The sequence below is a fragment of the Numida meleagris genome, chromosome 3 (assembly GCF_002078875.1).
Source record: "Numida meleagris isolate 19003 breed g44 Domestic line chromosome 3, NumMel1.0, whole genome shotgun sequence".
Lineage (NCBI taxonomy): Eukaryota > Metazoa > Chordata > Aves > Galliformes > Numididae > Numida > Numida meleagris.
In genome coordinates, this window is record NC_034411.1 from 78,493,000 (window position 1) to 78,515,586 (window position 22,587).

The following is a 22,587-nucleotide window of genomic DNA, read 5'->3' on the forward strand; positions in this document are numbered from 1 at the left end:
TGCACAATTCTTTTGCTTCCTTGCTTCTTCCTCCCACTGTAGGGACAGCAAGAGAAAGAACTGACAAGTCCCTGGTGAAACGGGGGACCACTTGGTTGTGATCCTTCTAAATATAATGGACTGAAGACACTGTTAGCAGTGACAGTGGCATGTCTCCATTAGGTTATTCTATTTAGAGTTTATATAAACGTTTTCAACTACAACCCTGCCTCTGCACTTTTTCCACATTTTCCTTGTCTTCTTTCTAAAGTTTGTTTCCATGATGTGAGTTTCAGTAGATAGTGAGGATGATTTGAAACACAATCACCCTGCAAAGCCTCAAAGCAGGGTTCCACCTACGTCCCACCATGTAACTATTGTTTTACAGCAATACACATTATAGACGGAAACACAGCTGCTGTGAAATAGCACTGACAGAACAGACACTTCAGAGAAATGAAAACAAGCATTCAGCCTTGACCTTTTGATTTGCATACCATAAAAATGGAAATGTCATTTTCTGGAGTATTTATAGAACACTGACTTAACTCTTGATCTTCTTTACCCTTTTAATGAGAAATTGTGAGCATCTGTCACTTTCCACTGAGCTTACAACCTCAAAACCCCTCAAAAAAAAAAAAAAAAAAGCAAGTGTATTTATAATAAACAATCATTTTGTATCTTATTTTGTCTGTTGGACACTCTGGGGAAATTCTGTATCTTCAGTAGTAGTAAGATAACAGTTTTAGATAGAATACAACCTGATCTACTTTTAATCATAAAATTATTATTTCAGAAGGGGCTTTTAGAGCTCTTTTGGGGTGAAGGGTCCGGGAGGACTGAGTATCTAAAAATCTTGTCCTTGTAGCTAAGCTTGGTAATTGCTAGTAATCTGGAGGCTGGAAAATAGAAATTGAATGTATTACATTTCTGCAATTTAACATTATTTATAAGCTGAGGTTAGTCACAAAAGGTCAAACTGTAGAAATGTTTTATAGCAATCACATGAGTGTTCAGTATAGCAGATCTTAAAAAAATACTGTCATACACTTTAACTCACCTGTCTTCATTTTTTTAAATGTCTTTGTGCCAGCATTTTTGGGGCAGTCATTATACAAGAAGAACAAAGGTATGCTTATTTCAGATTTCTGTTTCAGTGAAAAGAGATGGATGATTAGAAAGTGTACAATAAGAGGATATCAGTACATTCCCCCAGGTATATGTTCGTTTTGTCCAGTAAAAAATGGCAATATCTTAAATTGAATGTCAGAGCACAGGTTTATAACCTTAGACATTTTCTTTATTTTTCCATTAGTTGTTTTAGTCACTTTTGGTGCCCATTCATGCCTTTGATATCCACAAATTTCTGTGGCAAAAAAATGCTCAGCAGACTACAGCTCTTTGTGAAATTCCTTTTGTTGCTTTGAAATTGGCTATCTGCTCATCTTACTCAGCTCTGTGTTCTTTCATCATAAGAAATATGCAATCATAATTTCCTGTTCATCTTTTTGTAGATAAGGTGCTATCACTTTCCCAGATGAAAGTCCCACTATGTTTCATGTCTTCTCACACAGAATCTGTGGGATGGCCAGCCTTGTCACTCTACCATGTCTTTTCCAATATTGTGTTGTCATGCTGGAGAAGGTGGAAGGCCATATCTGCATGTGGCATTTGTATTTTTACAGTAGTAAGACAGGATTTCTGCTGAGTCCCTCTGCAAGAGTCTCCAACATTCCATTCATCTTTTTCGTGTCTGAACACTGCGCTGATACCTGAATTGAAACCCCATGCAGCAGTATGGACTTGGTGAGGAGTAGCTGGAAGGCTGCATAGCAGAAAAGGCCCTGGGGTGCTGGTCAAGAGCTGTCTGAATGTAAGCCAGCAATGTGCCCAGGTGGCCAAGAAGACCAAAGGTTCTGGCCCACATCAGAAATTGTTTGGCTAGCAGAACTATGGAAACGATTGTCTCTTGGTACTCTGAGTACTGTTTTTAGTTTTGGGCCCTTCACTACGATAAATATATTGAGGTGCTGAAACACTTCTAGAGAATAGCTACAAAGCTGGTGGAGGGACTAGAAAACAAGATGTATGAGGATTGGCTGAGGGAACTGAGGTTGCTTAATTTGGAGAAGAGGAGGTTGAGTGGGGGAGACCTCACTCCTCTCTAAAACTACCTGAAAAGACGTTACAGTGAGGAGGATGTCAGTCTCTTTTCTCAAATGACAAATGATAGGACAAGAGGAAGTGGCTTCAAGTTCTGCCAGAGGAGGTTTAGTTTGGATACAGGGAGGAATTTCTTTACTGATAGGATGGCTGAGCATTGGAACAGGCAGAGGTGGAGTCCCCATGCCTGGAGTCTTTAAGAGCCATGTGGAAGTGGTACTAAGGGACGTAGTTTAATAGTGAATTTCATAGCCTTAAGTTGGTGTTTGGGCTAGATCATCTTAAAGGTCTTTTCCAACGTAAATAATTCTATGATTCTATGATCTCTTTCAGTGGCAATAATTGATTTAGACCTAGTCATTATATATATATTACTTTGCTCTTATTTATATTGACTTTCATATGCCATTTTCTTCCTCAGTCATGATATACCATGTAACTCTTACATAAAGAAAGTTTTCATTTTTACTATCCTGGATAATTTTGTATCATCTCCAGATTCACTACTTATCCCATTTAGCAGTTCTAATATGAATGTATTAAACAGTTTACTTCCAAAAATTTGATGGACTTCTGAGTTAATTTTTTAGAATTTAGAATTTTTTAGAAACTTTTCTTCCTTATATCAGGACTGGTTAGTTTCTTGTGCTTCGATGGAGAGATGACTCATCAAAAGATGTCAGGAAAATTCAGGAAACTTTATCAATGAACCTGCTGAATCCAAATAGTTATGCATATGAGCCTTTACTTTATACTACAAAAGCTGCTCCAATATAACTAGGACATCACGTGTTGAGCAGATTTATTATTTTCTGTAGTTTCTATCAGTATCACCTGAATAGAACTCACATTTTCTGTTGTAAGTCACTTGCAACCTCTCTCATTTCTATTTTAAAATGTGTCTTTTCACTTGTTACTCTCTATTTCTTTGACACTGAGGCAGGGTTAGTAAGTAGATTACAACTAAAATAACGTTTAGGTAGTTTCACACTTTGACTACTGTATCACTTGATGTTAATTGTAGTGAAGCTCAAGTGATTCCCTTGCATTTATGTTATCAGTTTGTTCTATTTGATGGTTGCAAAAGCTTATCAGTTATCAAGAAAGTGGCTGTAAATCTAGGTTCTTCTTGAGTGAAAATGGATAAAGACAATTCAGCTAATGTTTTTTTTGTAACGAGTTTGTCACTACGCTCAGTTCTACTAGCTCTACAGATTGTACACATTTTCCGCAAGGAAGCAAGGAAGATCTTATTTGCTCAATTTAATCTTCAAAATTTTTTTCCATCAGCCATTTATGGCTTTACATTTGATTTATCTGAATGTTTGCTCTTTGTTTCCCTTTTCAGATAAGACTTCTGCTTTTTAAGGAAAACTTTTTAACTTTTATCACCTTTCTTTATTCTGTTATTTTAATGGTTATGACTTTTTTTTGCATCTTTTTCATTCAAATGTATTATTTAGAGTGAAACTCCAGTTTAGTTGTCTTTAAATAATGTCAAGATTGTCTGCAAGAATTTTGTTCTTCTGTGTTCCTTTTAATTTGTTTTTAACAAGTTTCTTCATTTTTATGTTCTCTTTTTTGAAATTAAATCTGTTTCATTCTTGCAAAGAATGCTAAATTTGAGTATATAGTAGTCATAATTACAGAGCAGGTCTTCAAAATAACCTTGAGAACCACATCTCATCCACTCAAGATTGAGCCAAATTGCTCCTTCGCTTGTGGGTTTTCTGACTAGTAAGTTTAACAAGTAGTCATTCATGATATTTAAAACTATATCATTCCTCACTATGACATTTCTTCCGGCTACATGGTTATAATTTAATTTTCTCATTCTTATTTTCAGTTCTGCTCCGACAACTTCTTTGATCTCTTTCTAAAGCAGATTAAAGCCCCACTACTATCCTCCCCGAGTAGTAATACTAAATTTCCTACTAAAGCAAGACAATTAGAAATACACACAATCTTGTATTCTTTCTGGATGCAGCTAAATTGTTTACTGCGTCTTCCTCATTTAAAATTTTTACCCTAGTTTCCTCATTTGACGTTATTTTCTTCCATTCTGTCATTCATACAGCATTATAATATCACTTCTGCTAGCCAACCTACCTTACATTCCTGTCTTATTCCTGTCAGGTAGTCGCAAGTGCACTGCTGGTCCTTGACCTGGAGCTGCTGAGAGTGATGTCCTTCATCAACACTCTGGTCACAGTCAGTCAAGGTAAAGCAATGACAGAGAGCCAGTCAGGAATAGCAGGGGACAGGGCTGGCTACTAGATTACCTACAGTGTACTTCAGGATAGGACTGCGGGCCAGATCCTGAACTTAGCTGAATCTCAAGGCCTAAGGGAGATGGTGAAGATCAGTGTCCCAAGGGAGGCTGGTTGGGGCTATTCAAGTCTCTTGGTGCACTCAGAACCACGACAACTTGTACTCTGGCATCACGCTGTCATGGAGTTTAACTTTCTTCTACATATTTTGCCTATAATTTCATTCAAAACCAAAATTCACCTTTTTTTTTTCCAGACTTATAGCACTTATATAAAAACACATATGTCCCTGGCCTAGGAGGGTTACCCACAGAGTCTGGGAGGGATCTCTCCTGGGACTTGCACTGTAAAAAATATATATATTTAAGTGTTCTAAAAAGGGTGTGAGCACTCAGTTTAGAAAGTTTTTGGTAATAGAATACAATATTAATAAAGGTAGTGTGGAGGACAGTTGACTTTGAAGAATTAAACCCTGTGAGACTAGGCAGTAAAATGACATAAAATTCAATGTAGATAAATTAAAAGGGTTACACATCTGCAGAAGAAATGATCCTAATTTCTCATGTAGAACGATGGGCTCTGGGATGACCATGAATACTCAGAAGTGAGATTTTGGTACTGTGATAAATAGTTCCATGAAAATGACAGCTTTCTACTTAGGAGTGGTCAAAAAGAAAAAGCAAAGCACAAGTTTTGCTTCCTCAAAATGGGAATTACAGATGAAAATATAAAATTTTATAATACCACCCTATAAATCCATGCTTTACCACCATGTTGGTTGGTGTTTGCCTGGGCATCCCATTATTAATCAATTTATGGACAAGGATTATTGCCAGTCTGCATCGGTTCACAATGAGTAACAAGAAGCAAAAGCAAGAAAACCCCAGCAATGTATGCATGATTTCAAACACAGCAGTATTTAGAAACAATAAAAAAATCAGACTGTAGTTGAACTCTGAGGCTCTGCCTAACCTAGTAAATTAAAGAGGGCCAGCATTTAAACAGTTGATTTTGATAATCATGCTGTTTACCTGCTACCATACTCTCTCAGATGGCTTTTTGACACGTTGCTCTCTGAGACAGTGCTTGAGTCTGTTCCTAGCTGGGTGATATGTATGCCACCACCATGTTTTGTACAGGAGGAACATTTTTTTCCATGGACAAGTTCTGTGTTGTAATCTGTGATCTTCAGGATCAAAGAATGCTTTGTGATCTGTTTTGTTTCCTAGCATCCAACCACAGACTCAAAATCAGCCTATGAAAATAGATATAATGAGCCTGGAGCTATCTTATGACCCTGAGGCAGTGCAGCATGTGTGGCACCAAACTGCTTAACTGCTCCTTTCATTTCCCCAAGCTGGATGGTTGCATCCCAGATGCAGTCTGGGAAAGAACTCTTGCCTGTCCTTGTCTTGAGCAATGCTAGATATTGTCTGGAGGCATGCCAAAATTGTGCTAGGGTTTGTGCTAACAGTTTAAGAGCGTGGATACTCATGGGAGCTGGAGTCTGGCCCTGCTGCAGCATTGCTATCATAAGGGCTGATGGCCCTGGAGGTGATGTGGGGTCCTGGGCTTTGGAGTCATGGAAGGGATAGCCAGGGACAGGCAGGGCTGATGGTGCTCTTGGGGCCCTGAGAGGGGAATGTTTTCCTGCTGGCCCTTGGGTACAAGCTCAACAATTGTGAACAATGTGTGAGGTCTCCTGCCTTTTCCTGGAAGTCCTTTACTCATGGTAACCAACTTCAATGGCTGTGGGTTTCCAGGACAATGCAGCTATTGTAGTTCAAAGGTAGCAAAGACCATTGATGCCATTTTCATCATTCTGTTCTAATTAATACAACAAGCACCCTGCAGTAAATAATCTTTGTGATGCAGATGCCACTGGAAAAGGGTCGATTGCTCCCTCTGGTACCATCACACACTTTGAGCATTTTCAGTTCCTCTAACCACTGGGTCATCCTTTGGAAAGGAGACATGGTGAGTCCCCACTACAAAGCCAAAACCTAGGGGAATAGACACCTACTGATTCCAGTGGAGTTCCAATTTTTGTCGCAACTACTCTCATTTTATTCTACCTTTGCTGGCCTTTTGAAGCAAGTGGCAGTACTTTCTCAATCAGTTGCATGATCCTAGACCAGAGAAAGAATTTATAGCTAAGAAAGTAATACACTTCAGTAAATCTACATTGATATTTGAATATCTGCTGCCCTTTTGTATGGGATGACTGCTATTTATTTACTTTGCTGATAACCAAGAAACCTTCAACTTTGGCCTCCTCCATTCCCTATTGATTTCCTTGGTGCAACCAAGGTGGCCTGGGTCAATGTGCAGTACCCGCTAAAATCCTTAATATCTTTCAGTTCAGTACTTCTGTATCTTCCAGTGGACAGAAGGCTATACTTTTTACCTTTTTACCTATCATTGTTACATTTTTTATATTCATAAATGAAAAGGCAACAAATCTTCCATAGAAGTTTCTGTATCATTTTGATTTTTCTGTATCAACACCTAAGAGATCAATAGCACTTTGGAAAGAGAGACACTCAAAATAGGAAGTTGGTGGAACTCAGAGGTTTAGTAAGTACTCATAGTCCTTCAGATACATTAACTCTGAATTAATTAATAATTTAGATAATTTAAAAAAAAATAAAACACTCTTCCTTGATCAGTGATAAGGGACACGGTATGATATGATTTTTTAGAAGAACATCTACTGCATAATACATTCCAATTAGTGTGAAAATAGTCTTCACTTGATTTATATAAATGAGGTTTTGTACTGTAAACTGTCAGTTTATTTGATAAAAATATTCTCATCTAGGCATTGGAGAGATCTTAGCTACCTTCTGATAACATTGTGTATCAGATAAGGAACCCCAGTGTAGTTAATGGGACTGAGGTTGTGTAAAAAGCAATAGGCTTTTTCTCTGTATTTCAGGAAGTGTTTTTGAAAAATGAGTATAGATTCTTCTCTGCTGTTTTTGGAATGTTAATAACTTTCATCGCTTAAGCATAAACTTGTTTTCTCGAATAGTATATTTGACTGTTAGATCTTCAGATCCATGTTTATGATCTGACTTGTACTGAGAGATGCCTCAGTTCTTTGCTTGCTAACTTCTCACTGAGTGTTTGTTCCTCCTTGAATCGCACTTTGCTGAATACCCAGAGAAGCAATGCTTTTGAGCTTGAGTTGGACAAGTATGCCATGAAGATGAGTCTTCCTTTCATACAGATGTTATAGCTCACCTCACATGCCTCAACTCCTGTTGAAGCATTGAGTGTTGAATTGGGTTTACTAAAAAGTGTAATTTATATTGACATTATTTTAAAGCAGCGTATTTAAAAGCACTGTGGTGAAGTTCTCATAGCATTTTTTCTTGCTAACAGCTACAAATGAAATGTATTTTTTCTTCCTTTTCATAAGCACCTTTGATTTTTTCCTAGATGTTCGAGGAAACTAGTCTTCTGGTGCTGTCACAGAGCTCGCACAACATTGCAATCATCTATCTGATACTTTCCTCTATGCCTACGAAGAATTGTGAGTGCCATACAGAGTGCCTAGGTTACCGGGGGGAAGGTTATAGGCTAGTACTGCAATTTTAAATACAAAGTGTGAGACAAAAATGAAGCAACAGAAGAGACTCCAAAATAGTTGTCTGTTGTGGTAACTTGACAGGGTATAGGATTCTTTAATATAGAGTACGTAGTAAATTTTTCTAGAAACTCTTTCTTATGACTCATCATGTTGAGGTCAATATTTTACAGTAATAAGCATTAAGACAGCCCCAGTTTGTGTGGGCAGAGTTAAATTTGGGTTAAAAAATGAGTAGTGAACCATATAATTGCACAGAAACAAGGTCCACTGCATGCTGGGGAAGGTTTAGTCAGATCTCCTGAAATGCAGTCAATTAGAATGTTTTGCTTCTTTCCCCTCCTCCCTTCCCTTTTACTCTGCAAAGAAAGATTTTGACCCACATATTTGCAAGGCTGAGGTCGTGAGTGCTTGTTGGTAAAGATGTACTGAGCTTCTTATATAAGTGATAGCCAGCTCCTCTGGCATTTGTTTTTGATCATGGACTGGAAGACTGAATCCTGAAGTGATGGGGAGCTGAATTTTAATGTCTTGGCTGCAGATGAGACTGCCTGGTGGCATCACAATGTGTAACAATTGCAATTTCCTGATATAGCTAGATGCTAGACATGCGGCTGAGTATTGTGGCTTAGCAAGTTATCACCATCAAAAGTGAACAGAGGCTAGCAAACTGGCAGGGTTGATGTTGTGTTTTGAAAACATTAATTCACTGACAGCAATAGTTACTTCTGCTGTTGTTTGCCTGGCTCTGGGTAATTGCTAGTTGGGATGGTTCCACCTATGCTCATTCTGTGTTCGGTTTCAAGATGAGCATTAAAGTTTAAATCACTGACTTTGGCTCCAAATTAGAGGATGATTTTTTAAAATGTTCTCTCACTCCCCCACCCATTTAGCAAACTCTTTGACCTCTGGGAGTTTGATTTCCCTGAAATGCAGAGATAAATCTAACATTTTTCCGGATGGTACATTTATACATTGTTTTAATATGATTTAACAAAAACTCGGAAAGCTTTTTCCTCCTTTCTCACTTCAAATGTTGCCTTGTGGTCTTTGAGTGGGAAAAACAGAAAACATTTATTAAAAGCATTAGAAAATGAATGTTTTTCTTTTAACTCTGACACAAGTCTCAATCAGCATTACGTTGACTTATCTCCTTCAACAGGCAAATGATAAAGAACTGTTCCCCTCTCCTCCTGAAGTTTTTCTCTTCCCTCTGAAACAAATTGTTTTGTACTTCCGTGAACTTTGAATGATGATATATTATAAAATTAAAGACATTACAGTGATCTGAAGGTTTCTGAGAGACAATAACCATATCTGCTGAAAGTTTCCTGTTCTTAGCAGTGAGAAGAAATCAAAGGTAGCAGCTCTACTGAACTGAAATGAACTGCCTGGGGTTTGTAAACTTGCAATCTATCATATTAACACTGTAAAGTTCCTCTCCCCCTACTTCTTAATGCATGAATCACTTGCCATTTATAAATTGGCTTGTACTAAGAGCTGCTTTTCCTTTCAATGGTCTTCTTTGTGTTTTTTTTTTTTTTTTTTTCTGTTTCTTTCTCAGTGATTAGAATGGAACAAATCTGAAAAAGCATTACTTATTGATCTACTGCCTCTTTTGTGTCCAAATCTTTAACTAGAGCAACTTGGGGCAGTTTGACTACTACTAGTAAAGCTGCACTACTTTCTGTTAACTTAATATCTGCTCCTGATCATACTGTCAGGCTCGTTCCTCACTTCTCAACCTTTAGTTGCTCTTACCTCAACATAAGAAAGAAAGGAAGTTGTGGCCGTGGCAAACTTCTTGAAGAGTTCTCATCTAAGAGATGGTTCTTACCACTCATATGTTTTCAACAATACTTGATACTAAAAAAGGAATACTTACTGGACTCTTACTGATGGCAAACATTAATGCCAAGAAGTGATGTAAATTCTTCATAGTGTGGACTGCACTTCATTCTCTGTCTAGCCATAAAGCTACTTAGCATGCACAGGACAAATATTATTTAATATTTAAATTTGATTGTTCTCTCAGGAAATGCTAAATTTAATGTTCTTACCTGTTAAACATGCCAAGAATTAATTATTCCTTGCCAAATGAGTTCAGTGGTATAGTTCTGTAAAAATCATACAATCATAGAATCCTTAGAGTTGGAAGGGACCTCTGAAGGCCATCTAGTCCAATTCCCCTGCAATGAACAGGAATATCCACAGCTTGATCAAGTTGCCCAGGGCCTGATCCAGCCTCGCCTTGGAAGTCTCCAGGAATGGGGCATCAACCACGTCACTAGGTCAACCTGTTCCAGTGCCTCACCATCCTCACTGTAAAAGATTTTTTTCCTTGTATCTAACCTAAACCAACCCTCTTTGAGCTTGAAGCCATTTCCCCTTGTTTTGTCACCACAGACCCTGCTAAAGAGTCTGTCCCCTTCTTTCCTGTAGCTCCCCTTTAGATACAGAAAGGCTGCTCTCAGGTCACCTTGGAGCCTTCTCTTCTCCAGAGAACAGCCCCAGCCCTCTCGACCTGTCCTCATAGGAGAGGTGTTCCATCCCTTGGATCATTTCTGCAGCCCTTCTCTGGACGTGCTCTGACAGGTCTACATCTCTCCTGTACTGTGGATTCCATATTTGGACGCGGTACTCCAGGTGAAGCCTGCAGTAGAAAATATGGAAAAAGGGTAGAAAATTATGCTATACCATAAGGTCCAGGCAAGACTTTTTTACTTTGTTATCCAATATTCAATCCTTTGCTTTGTTCCTTCTTTGTTATCTGTCTGATCTCCCTATTTTAATAGTAGGTAAGGTGTAGTTTTTAAAACTGATGCCCAAAAAAAGACAAATGGGTAGTATTGCTACAGTTCTACAGTCATAAGTGATAGCACGTAAGTTATGCCACACATCTATTGGAAGATGCAGCCTACAGGGATGCTTACGGGAAATAGAAAAGGTGAAGTTCAAATGTGATATGTACTGTACTAAGCTCTGCATGAAGAAATTTGATGCAAAAATACAGTCTGGCAACAAAAAAGTAAGTTCATAAAAAGTCTGGAGCTGAGTAACTGATACTGTTGCAAAAAATGGCAACCCTTACTTTAGGCTGGATTAATTTTAGTTTGGATGTCAATTGTCAGCCCAAGGAGAGTATTATTGTCTTCTGCTTGGACCTGCCAAAACCTCATTTGGAAGACATTTGGCTACTGTACTCTTTGAATTGAAGGGACAATTTAGATAACTTAAAGAATGGAAAACATAATTTAAAGAATGACACATGACAAAAAATGAATGAATCAGTTTTAGGAGTGAGGTGCTGGCATGGGCTTTCTGTTTGGAAGCAGCTATTTATGTTGCAAATTAACAGTGATGGATTGTTTTCCATAGCTGCTGGAGAAAATGTGTAATTTAATCTGCAGTGAGAGTTTAAGATGGACAGTAGGAATTACTTCTTTTTAACTGTTACGCAGATGGATGGTCATTTTGGAGGGTTTCTGAGGATCAGATTGGGTGCATATCTCTGAAGAATCCCAAGTCCCAAGTGCACTTGACCATGTACCTGAGTTTGTGCTGGATTAGAATAAATAGCTAAAGTCTCTGTTTTCTTCGATCACTCTCAAATATTTTTGCATAAACATGTGCAAGTCTGTATTATGTAGAAAGCTGAACCTCTTGCCTTGCTACTAATATTCAGCATTCTCTCCTACGTGGAAATCATTCTGTCTTATTCTCATTTCTGAGCCACATCCTAAATTAATGTTTCCAAAAGTGCTAGGTTTTGGTACCATGGTCATGGTTCCACTAATACCTACAATTAAAGGTCATTTTTGTTTTTCTTTGCAGCTGTTACATCCACGTATCCATTGGGAATGAACTTTACTGTCACCTGGAATTTCAGACTTGACATACAACCTTCCAGCTCTCAGTGAAGTAAACGTTGCTTTCACTCTCTATCTGATTTCGTTAGTCCAACTGTCAGCATGATGACAGTCAGGTCTAGAGAATGAGGAACAGGCAGTAATGTACCGAGATATTTTTGTAATCTTTCAACTTTTGTGGAATGTGATTTTGCAAAGTGTCAGTCTTAACAGATTTGTAGGAAAATGGCTCTGAAATGCTGCCTTTACCATTCTTTCTCTGTGGTTTTTGGATCTGTTCAGGAAGGTACAGACACATTCTATCATTTCTTACTCTTGTTGTTCCTCCGGTGATAACCCCTGCCAAGAGAAAATTAATGAAGATATGCCTCTTTGCTTCTGTAATTCTTCCCAGCAGAGCCCAATCCCACTTTTCTAACCACAAGGCAAAGCTGTTCTCTCACCCTCTTATATGACAGTTTGTGCTGGAACAATCTTTTCTACCCAAATATATGAATAGCTTATCAAGCCCTGGAGCACTTTGTTTGACTTTGTTGTTCTGTGGCCTTACTGTGTTTCAAAAGAATATTCCTCAAGAACTTCCCACCATTGCCTTTTGCTTCGGTCCGATAGCATACCTAGAAGTGAAGCTGGCATGACGTGCAGTGTAGGATAGTGTGAGAGACTGTAGTTGTCAACTGCAGTTTTTTTCCTAGATTCATGGTAATGAATATGATGTCATTCTTTTAAGCCAACCAGATCACAGACATCTAGTTGCCACACACATTTTGCCTTGTGTACTCGGTACAGTGTGTAGTAGTGAAATAGTTAAGTACATATACCTGGATCTAATAGCAGTAAGGGGTTAGTTAACACTTCTAGCAACCAGATAAGCAAAGTGTAAGTAAGTATTGGCATGCTGATGGTTCAGAAGAATCTGTTCTGGTCCAGCCCTGAGCAATTCCTATATTAAATGTTTGTAAAGTACTTATCTGTTCAGTGGACTACAAAAAGAATGAGCTCATTTCATATCTATCCAAAGTCCAGCAAAACTCAAAAATTGTCAGCAGGAGTAAGTCTGATATCTTGCAACAACTATAATGTGTAGTGTCTTCCTTGCACACTAAAATAATATTTTTATTTTCATTTGAAAATAATTAAAGACACACTGAAATGACTCAGCAACTGAAAACAACTGATACAAAACAACAACTCTTCACGATTAAGTACAAAGATAGCTTAAGTTTTCTCCTCTGTGTCTCAGTTTTGCTGTGTATGGATTTAGCACAAGGACGTGGAACATAACAGCTCATTCTCAGCTGTGGTCCTTGCAGAACAAGGATACTGCAAGGTGAATCGTGGTAGCAATGCAGCAGAAGCAGCAACATGGAACTGAATTTTCTCTGCTTTGTATGTTTTATTTTCAGTTTCCACACACCTGTCTTTTTTCCTTCCACCACTTAAATAAAGGTATACTCACTAATGGTTGGAATGCCCTCGCTTGTTGTATTTCCTATGTGCAATTTCCAAATTCCAAGTATCTCTATCTATTCATTTCCATTTGCTAGTTATGTTTTTTTCATTGTAGTTTTTCTTTGAAAAAGTAGAAAATGAATGATAACCATAGAAAGAGACATACTTGAACAGGTTGAAGAGACTGTCACCGGGTCTTACTGCAACGTTTCCCTTACATGGGCTGAGCTCTGTTCAAGCTCAGCTCTCTGCCTCCACACACCAGATCTATCATGACACTGTAGTCAATAATAACATCTTTTCAGAAGAATGAATTTGGGTAAATAGAGACAAATACTTAACATCACAAAGTGATAACACCCTTCTCGCAGCTGATAGTGGTGAGTCTGGTAGGTATTTGCTGCAGGGTAATTGACCCTGAAATATGTTAATATGTTTATCAAGGATAAAGTTTCCCTTATCTATCCTTAGTTCTGTATTTCTCCTCCCACATTATACAACTGATTTTGAGGATATGATGCTTAGTCACATAGCCTGGTGTTATTCAATGTGTTCAGAGATCCTTGTAGATAATCTTCAGGAATTTACTCTGCAGCCTTATTCGTGTATCATAGTATTTGCTTTGCTAAAACTTGGGTCTTGCAGGAGTCAGAAAACAATTTCTCATGATCTACTGTGATTCTTTGGACTCTTCTTTCACTTCACTTCTATATCTGCTCTGAATGTATCATCTGATTTTATAATCCATTCACTTCCATTGTTTATGTTCCAATGCATGAAGATATTTAGGACACAAAAGTGAACCTATAAAGGAGATGGAGCAAGGTCTGGAGGAGGGCATGTAGTGATTGTAAAAAAGCTCCATTTTGGAACTCTCCATTCAGAATACAGTGATGGTTCAAAACTACATTTTTATTAGTGAAAGGCTTCCAGTTTGCCTCTCAAGCCTACTGGTATGGGCCATGGATGTCCTGTCTGACTCTACTTTCCTCTAATCTTCCCAAGTGGGAGTGTGTTCTCCACAACTCCTTCATTTGAAACAGCATTCCCAAATGCCTGCAAATTGTGAGTGCTTTTAACTTGCCTTCCAAGAAATTGCCTATGATCCGTGTTTTTGCCTCAGTTTGGAGTGGCTGCTTTTTGCACCTGAGTGTATTTGGCACTCTTATGGCCGTATTGTTCCTAATCACAGGATGGTGCATGTGTGCAGCAGAGAATTAGACTGAAAGAGGTGGACTATTCTCAGTCTAGGTGGTGTCAACCATTGCATGTTGTGGAAATGCTCAATACTCTGACTCATTCTGGCAGGGAAACATACCTACTCTTATCCATGTCATAAAATGGTCCAAAAGAAGATCCTAAAACTTTTACAGAAAAGGCTTTGGTGGGAACACTCCTTGATAAGTTTGGGGTAAAGTAAGAAGATGCTTTTCTTTTGTTGTTTATCTGTGAAAAGTATTCACAGCATGGAAAACTGCCTGGGCCATGCACAGAAATACCTTGCTGAGCAATGTGGGAGTGCATTAATGCTAGGATTAGTGAGAGTTTGTATCCCCGAAGTGGCTACTGGTATTCAGTAAGCTTGGAGCATTTTCTTCGCTCAGTTATTTTGATTCAAGAGAACAGGAGAGAAATCATGCTTAGAAACTGAACACACAACATATGTAAATCAATGCGTGGGACTGAGAGCAGCAGAGGTGGCAGCAGGTTGAAGTTTGACTGATCAAGTCAGTCAGGTTAATCTGTTCTAATGCAGCAGTGTTCAAGCCGGAGGAGGATCTACTGTTGATGCAGACCGTCATGCTGAGATTAATACAAACGAAATTCAGGGGAAAAATGACACATTAGCTAGTGTACTAATGGTGTTTACACAGTGTCAGCTTCTACTACAGCTGTGTTATTCCCACTTCCAGGTTTGAATAATTTTTTGTAAGAGATTTGACATTGAGTACAGCTGGAAAAGGCACTAGGTATCAGCTTATTACAGTTAATTCCAATTGTTTGAAACCAGGGGAAATTAGTCTGCTCATGAAAATGGCTCTGCTGCTTCTACATAGTATTACTGATTTGAACTTGATATCCCTATCCTGTACTACCTCTATATCTGTAAAAATGGAAAAGTTCACAGAATAGTAAAGCGAGATGTCATACTAAGACTAGTTTTAAGATAGATTCTGTTCTGAGGGTGAAATCTCATAATGTAGGAATTCTCTAAGACTGTTGTGAATTGTGTGCATCTGCCAAAAGTTACCCAAGCAGCCTTACCCACACTAGGAAGACACTCCAGGTTTTCCACAGTTCGCTGTAAAGACTGTACTTCTTCAGTCACAACATGACCTTTCCTGGCTTACAATAATGGGCATCAAGAGTACCTATGCAAGTTAACAGGTGCCTGTTTTTAGGAGATTAATAATATATGAAGAAAGACATCTTGCCTATAAATAGTTTGGGGTTTTTTGGGGGAAAAAAAAAAAGGGTGAAATGGTGAAGCTCAGCATGCCATTTCAGAAAAAAACACACATATTGAGGTATAAAATTCAAAATAAAAATGAAAAAATGTTGAATGGTTCTGAAGTTTCTGTACCGTGGAAAAGTGTTTAATTCCTGAAACGCCCTTGGACAAAGTACCCTATACTTTTAAAGTTAAGTACATTGGCTGCAGTGGGAACAGAGAAAGTGTTCCTATATGTATTTTTCTTTGAACCGTGCCCTCAACTGTACTGAAAACACAATATGTGCTTCTGGTGGGGCAACCGTTCCATTGCACATTTCTGGGTAAATCAGTACCCAGGACCAATGGCAAAAGCTAGTGATCTTGTAGATGAAGAAAACGCCCTGTAATTTGCTCTTGGCATCGCAACTCTTGGGATTTTAATCTTTATTTAAAAAATATATGTATTTAAACACAGGATCTTCATAAAAATGTTCAGACCACATGTAGACAAACACTGACTAGACAATTTACCACATCCTATGTAATTCACAACTCTAAAAAGAAATTTAGTCTTCTCTTTCTCTCTCTCTCCATTTTTTTTTTTTTTTTTTTTTTGGTATACTTCTCCAAAAATGCTTTGCTTCCTGTTTTGGCAGCAATAAGTTTGTTTGGACATGAGTCTGGACATACTGTGATTTGAAGAGAACAGGTATGTTCCACATCACCAGACAGAAAATCTATTGATTACCTAGTTAGTGTCACTGCTGGAAGGCACAGGCTGAACAGCACAACTCAGTAAGTGAATGTGTGGTTGGCTGTGCAGGGGAATCTGACTTTTTGGATAGGAGTTTGCTATTCAAATTAGATTAAAAAATAGAAAAATCTGCTGAAGAAAGCACTGAGGTGACTCTCTCTGGGGCCATTGTGCCCGAAGGCTGATGTTTTCGGTTTGAGAGCAGTGCATATTCCAGCAGAGACACATACTTTGTGCTCTCCCTTGGAGTCTTCATGTGTTTTATCAAATGACTGCTTAATTTAAAAAAGAAAACCAACAAAACACAGTCTCTTGGAGCAGGGTTTGGAACCCAAGTTTTCCTATTTCCCAGAGAGTGCCCTAAATGGTTTGGCTGGAAAGTAACATTCTTGGCCTACTAAATCTTGAATTCCTTTACGAAGGTGGAACAGCTCCAGTAGAAAATACTAAAAACGCTCCATTTTCTTCTGCCTCAAATAGTCTGTACATCTGCCTGCTAGTGTATTCTCCCAGGCAGTGAGGAAGGAGGGCTGAACTCCTTTTGGCTGAATGCACCATAGGACCCAGGGCTCCCAAGTCTTGTGTGAGCGTGCTTGTCATGGAGCTGTTGGTTACAAAAAAGTACGGATCTGTTAGTTAAAAAAATATCAACAAAAAAATAACCCCCCTATTGCTGTCCTGGTATGCTTCAACAGAAAGGCATAGTTGTGCTTCCTCTTTGTAAAAAGGCTCAAACACAAGCTACTGAGGGCCTTTTGCAAGCACATGAACATAAGCATGCTCAGCCTGGAAAACAAACAGGAGTAAGAGGAAGATTGCGCGCAGTCACAGATCAGGGATATCTCTGGCATTACAGGGTTACAGTGGGATAGCTCTCAAGATTGCAGAGCTGCTGTGGGTGAATGCAGGCAGGGGAGGCACAGGCAGGATGGTAAGTGTGAGGCTGCACTTTGTGCAAAGGAGTGGCTCAAGTGTGTGGAACTCTGTGGTGGAAAAAAGGAACACACTCTGGCTTTGTTCAAGGAACTATCCTAGGTAAGATCACGTGAGAGACTGTTCTGAAGAGTAAAGTAGGGGTGTTCAACCTTTTGGCTTGCCTGGGCCACACTGAGAGAAGAAGAATTGGGGGCTGCATCTATGAAGGTTGTTCTGAAAGTAATGCCTCCTAATTATTTCCATGGAAAATACAACCAGTACAAAGAGCACAATGACACTATCTAATACAGCATTTCTCAGCTACAGAACGCTCTTTTTCAACACAGTCATCACCATTAGCTATGCATTTTCACCAGCGATGAACAAGAGCCTGCATGCTACACTCATAAGTGTCTGCACAGGGGAGGTGACCTATTGTCACCACTACTGAAATTCACCTCCCACTGCCTCACATCCACTGTTTGGTCTCCATAAATGTTCAGCAAGCATTGATGCATTTCAGTGGGTGCAATTTTTCTTGTGTGGAGGAATTCAGTTCCACACTTTTGTTCCAACTGCACTTCCATATCAGATGCCAGTTACAAATAAAAATATGGAAATATGGACTGTGTGTGGACTACAGTAATTTTCACCCCACTACTGTGGGTGAAAACTAGCTGGACCATTGCTCTCGAAGTGTTGTGATTAGTCATTCTAAATCCAGCTGGTCACTGAGTGCTGGTGACTTTCCTAGGGGTTGTACCTGGAACAGATAATGTTTAGAATCCAAATCAATGATTAGACAATGGGACTTTAAGTTCACAAAGTTTACAGATGACACTGAACTGTGATTTAAAGGCTACAGGTCAAAGCTAACATGTAGTAGGACCATTGCTGTCTGGAAGTATGACCAGATGACCTCCAGAGGCCCAAGCCATTGTACACTAATCTATGACTCTCTTCCATTTCAACAACCAGGATCCCAACAAAGAGAGGATATGAAATAAGGGCATGAGCCATCTCACATCACTTAGATTAGATTTATTTGCTTCTAGGAGGCTTGCATTTGTCCGAATGACAGTCTAATATGATACTGAGGGGGCCATGCAACCGATTTAAAGAAAAGGATTACAACAAAAAATCTAATACTTCTGTATATACTGTTAACTTATTTGATACAGAAAAATGTCTCAAAATCTATTTATATATCCAGGATATAAAGAGAGGTAGTTCAAAAATGATCTGACCAATTTTGAAATGTGTTTTATTTTAAATGCTATGAATAGATCATACTTAGATGCTCATAAATTATGTTAGTTTGAAAGGGGAACATAAGACAGCAAAAGATGCTTAATAAAAAGATTATGGTGTCTTGCAAATGAATGGCTGGCTATTCAATGCCAGGAAAGCGCAATGTAGACAGTATTGACTGTTCATTGAAATTAATGCTCATGGCCAAGTGAGTATTATCAAACTTTACCAAATAATCTTTATAGCTTCTGAAACAGACTCATTTTAGAAGATCATTATGCCTTAGTGGTTAAATGAAAATGAGATAGTAGCTACATAATGGCAAGTACAATTGAATTAACTTTTAAAATAAACTTTCTAAATGCTTAATAGTAACACTGGACTGAGAGAAATGGAGCTGTGAAGAATTTCATTAACATAGCAATGCTCGATGTTTCATTTGAATTTAATGGAAAGTTTATGAAAGACTACTATTAAGGCTGGGAGGGGGAGAAGATTGCTATTGTTCTTCTGCAAGTATCACCAAAGGGCTTAATTTTCATTAGCTCTTGAATTGTTCCTTTTTCTTCCTCACTTCCTAAGAACATGTGTTTGTCAAAAAAAAAAAAAAAAAAAAGATTGAAAATGGAGGATAGATGGGAGGTGGGTTTTAAACAGCAATGATTTTGTTTTCAAAAAACAATCCTTATTCATTTTTAGGAAGGGAACCAATTAATTTCTGAATGGTAATTTTATTATCCCACAAGAAGTGTGCATGCCACTCCTACCAAGAGAGTTGAGTGTATCTTGAAGTTTTGTCTGTTGTCTAGGATGTGGAGAATTGGCCACTGGCAACCATTCAGAACCATTTAAGGGAAAGATTTGCTCATAAGTCTTGAATTTGGAAATGGTGAGTTTTGGACATCTCATTCATTAATGTTGGGAGTGATGACTCAAGACTCACCAAAACTTGTATTTCCCACATTTACTGAATTGTGCATTGTGTGCTTTTTAAACGACTGTGCCAGATTTCAGGGAGACGTCTGCATGGAGTGTTCTAGACGTAACTTTTTCCATGCTTCAAAAAAAGTAAAAATAAAATTTAAAAGGCATTTTGTCCACTGATGTAAAAAAAAAATACAAAGAAAAGCAATTATTTAGCATGAGCAAACTGTAGAAATGTGAAGAAGAAACGAGATAGGGACCTGTACCAACTTGAGTTTCTCCCATCCAGAAGTATTTCACTGGAAAGCTTAGATGCCTAAGCTTACATGTGAACTGTGGAAGCTCAGGTCCTGCCTGGGACTGCAGCGTATCTGGTGCAGCAAGGGATTGTTGTGGGGCAGAAATGTGTGAGCTGAGAATGTGGAAAAGACTTTCTATTAATGTAAATAAGCAGCTAAAATAACTGCAGCTATTACATTTGATAGCAGGTAAGTATTTTGAGCAATAGGTTTTTTATGCTGTTAATACTGTTTGACAGTAGGCGCTCCCTACTTCATGTGCTTTGGATGGGGAACTCTTCTGTCCTTACTGGGTTTGAATCCCCTTATCCTCTCCCAGAGCTAGCCTACAGTCCACGTTTCCTTAAAAAAAAAAAACAACTATATAGGTTTGTTGTGTGATTTATGACTAACATGCAGCCTTATGAGACAGAAAACTGTATTCATTTGCAGTAATTTGTATTGTGTGACTACACTGCATAACTTGTGGAGTCTGTAATGCCTTGCCTTTCTTCGTGGGCCTTTGCATTTCTTTTGACATTTCTGCCTTCAATAGCCCGTCTTTTCCAGAGGACTAACAACACTGCCACAGAACACTCTTTCTTTAAGACTAAGATAGATTTCTGCTCAAAAAACAATATTCAAAGAACAAATAAAGCCTAAAACAGTTAGAAAACAATTTTTGATGTTTAGTATTGTGGACATAAAAGCTTTCAGGAAAAAAGATCACTTGTAACAGCTGAAAAGTCCCCTGAACTTACCGTTTGTAGCTGTATACTTAGATACATTTTGTCTGTAAAGTGTCAGGCATAACTATGGCAATGAATAAGGAGAATAACTTCTCCTGGATATCTCCTGGATATCTAAACTGTAAATATTAAATGCAAATATAAATTTATAGACATTAGAGAAAAAAAATCAAGCCTCTTTTCTGCAGTTCCAAAATATCCTAAAAAAAAAAATATATATATATATATATGCAGTAAAGCTGGATTTAAGGAGGTGTTTTTCACACTCTTTAGCTATGAACAAAAATGAATTTGCATTTATTTGGAAATACCATTCCACTGAATGTAGCTGTTAGGATGCAGTATCATCACATATTATATGAGAAACCAGAATGACTGAGTGCATGTTGTGTTGCAGACAACTGAACACATGCTCATGGGAATGACTTAAAACTTACAGAATGGAGGCTCTTTAGCTGTAGTTGCAGAATACATCATTTGAATTTCTGTATGAAATTCATGGAGTCCAGCCATTAATAAATCAGTTTGCTTTTCTATTTTCTTCCAAATAACCTTCAGTGAGGTCACCCATATGGAGATCAACAACATCTTTTCTTGCAAGTGTTTTCCTCTGTTGTTGCAATGGGAATTACAAGATGAGTTATCCCTGAAAGACAACTTGAACAGAGTATTTCTTCTTTATTTTCCAATGAACTATGTGTTGGAAGAATTCTCAGCAGAAACCAGAACTGAATAATAAATTATATTTTTTCCTTTATGAGATGTATATGCTGGTCATGTGCTGGGGAAGGACTCGGGATTTTTAAAAGAACATTTGCAATATTATACTGCAAAGTTTCAGAAGAGTCCATTAAGCAAATTGGGATTTTTTTGTACGGAAGAAACATTACGTTCAAGGCTTCAGAGCTTACTATGATTAGAGTGTTCTTTGTGGGAGATTTGTGAAAATTTCTTTATCCTGGGCATCTGCCAAACTTAAGGCTTTAATGCTCTGAGATTCTGAGTCAGAGAAGCAGACTGACTGCTCACACGGCATGCTGACTTGCCAGGAGGTGGGCAAAAGAGGTAGTAGGCAAGTATGAAAGAAGAGGGGCATGAAGATTAATCTCATCATTCTGCGATAAACTTTTTGCTCCGTGGCTTCAAGTTTTTGATCTATTTATCAAATTTGCCAAGAAAAACAGGACGTTTTAGAGATGTGATCTCTTTTCTTTTTCAGGCTGATGACAGAAAGAACATGTAAGTGCTTGGTACAAAAATGCTAGAAAAATAAGGACAAACCTGGTAGTGAACATAGATAGTTAAATATAGCATCAGTCCATGATAATTGTCATATGAAATGAGTAGGTTGTGGTCAGAAAATAACTTCTTTCACTTCTTTAATTTGCTAGAAATCTCCCAGTGGTGGATCTCTATATAACTGCTTTAAGCTTGCTGGAAATAGGCTAACTTTTCTGCATCGTATTTTATAGATCCTGACTGTACAAGATTCGTGTTTCCTCCTGAAAGTGATTAGATAAGGAGAAACTGCGTACATACTACAAAATGGCAGTATTTATGAGAGCTAGTTAAGCAGATCACATTGGTGGAAACAAATATTCAAATTCTCAGACACACTGTGTGAGGCGCCTGTTACACACATGCTTAAATGTTTTCTTGGATGGCCATATTAGAACCTAGAGGGTTTTGATAGTGTTGACAAAAGCTGCTGAAAACTGGGATATGTCTACAGGATTATGACCTAACATTGGATCCTGAAGTTATTCAAGACAAAAGAAATATTGGAATGTATCCACCTTTTGTATTTTTCATATCCCAGGTACTGCTTTTCATCTGGGAGATGAGGACTAAAGCCCTGGGCATCTACTTCATCAGTCTCCCATCAGTAGTAACTGAAGATGCCTATACTTTGAGTGAATTGAGAACAAAGGTGCATGTTAGCCTAAACTGGTTTCAG

General features: G+C 38.3%; 2 long non-coding RNA genes across 2 annotated transcripts in view; one reads left to right on the top strand and one right to left on the bottom strand.

The window, feature by feature from the left end:
• Nucleotides 1-12,116, top strand: part of LOC110395534 — a 29,575-nt gene extending 17,459 nt beyond the window's left edge. The window contains exons 2-4 of the long non-coding RNA XR_002436442.1: nt 4,279-4,363; nt 7,857-7,950; nt 11,839-12,116. This is a non-coding gene — a long non-coding RNA (uncharacterized LOC110395534). The remainder of the gene's footprint in view (nt 1-4,278; nt 4,364-7,856; nt 7,951-11,838) is intronic.
• The window catches only part of LOC110395533, an 87,235-nt gene that overhangs the window by 6,404 nt on the left and 58,244 nt on the right, over nt 1-22,587 (bottom strand). The window contains exons 6-8 of the long non-coding RNA XR_002436440.1: nt 10,462-10,657; nt 4,252-4,344; nt 1,040-1,127 (exon numbers count right to left, since the gene is read on the bottom strand). This is a non-coding gene — a long non-coding RNA (uncharacterized LOC110395533). The remainder of the gene's footprint in view (nt 1-1,039; nt 1,128-4,251; nt 4,345-10,461; nt 10,658-22,587) is intronic.